Raw genomic sequence first — 1,168 nt, 5'->3', positions numbered from 1 at the left:
ATTCATCAGCTCGAATATCAAAATAAATTAAAGAAAATTAAAACGACATGCAAAGTTGGGGGATTGCACTTCAAAGTTTAACAAAATCTAATAAAAGATAGAGAACGTTATTTGCTTTGCCTGAACTGTCCAAAATTGATGTCTTCCTATTTAGATTTAAGGAAAAGGATTGGGATCAAGAATTTTGTTGGATGCTTTTTTTAATGGATAAGGAAATTCAGTAGAATAGAGGATGTGATAGCCGTAAACATAGCATTTGAAGAAATATGGTCAATATTACCTATTTGTGTTTGGATATGGATATGATTTAGGAAATAACAAGTGGGACCAGTTTAACGAGAAAATACGTCTAGGAGTAAGACAAATTATCTATAAGAAAAAACTTTACTAAAAGTTAAAAAAGATTAGCAAAATTATTTGTTAAGTTAACTGCACCATAGGGATTAAAATTATTAATGAATATGTCATTTATTATAAAATAAATGAAACATGGGGCCCGGGGGCGAGGATTAAGGAAGGATAGATAGATAGAGAGAAATAAAAAGAGGAACTCATGTGATGAAGATAGAGATAAAGATTGAGATAGAGAGAAGTGCTCCCTCCAGGTTTTATTAGTTTACCCACTACTTTCGGCATAGAGTTTTAAAAGAAATAGATATGTGGGTCATAGAAGGAAAAGATAAATTATTAATTTATTGGCATATCGTATTGTGTTGTGGGCAAACAAAAGTTGAATGAGAAAGTGAAAATAATAATAATAAACAAGTAGTGAGACCATTCCAAAAAACAGAAAAAAAAACTGTATAAGCTAATAAGGGACAACTCAAAAAGGAAAGTGGGCAAACTAATAAAACCAGAGGGAGTAATTTTCAATTAAAGTAACGTGTCATTTATTATGAAACATCCTAAAACAGCAAGTGTTTTGTGTATTTTAGAATGAAAAATAAATATATTTATTAATTAAATTACGGTTGAAGTTCTTAAAAATTTCTAATACATAATTATAAAAATATCTTTAATCCTCAAATAAGTTTCATGGGAGTGTAAATATTTGGGTATTCGTGCACATATAGTTGAGCTAACATATAATTGTAAGGAGTAATTCGTTGCAAACTTTACTTAGATGGGTAACACGTACTTTTAAATTATTTACCCAATGTGATGATTT

Source organism: Beta vulgaris, chromosome 5 (assembly GCF_026745355.1).
Source record: "Beta vulgaris subsp. vulgaris cultivar EL10 chromosome 5, EL10.2, whole genome shotgun sequence".
In the NCBI taxonomy this organism is placed as follows: Eukaryota; Viridiplantae; Streptophyta; class Magnoliopsida; order Caryophyllales; family Amaranthaceae; genus Beta; species Beta vulgaris.
The sequence above is the reverse complement of the archived record's forward strand: the minus strand, read 5'-3'. Positions refer to the sequence as shown.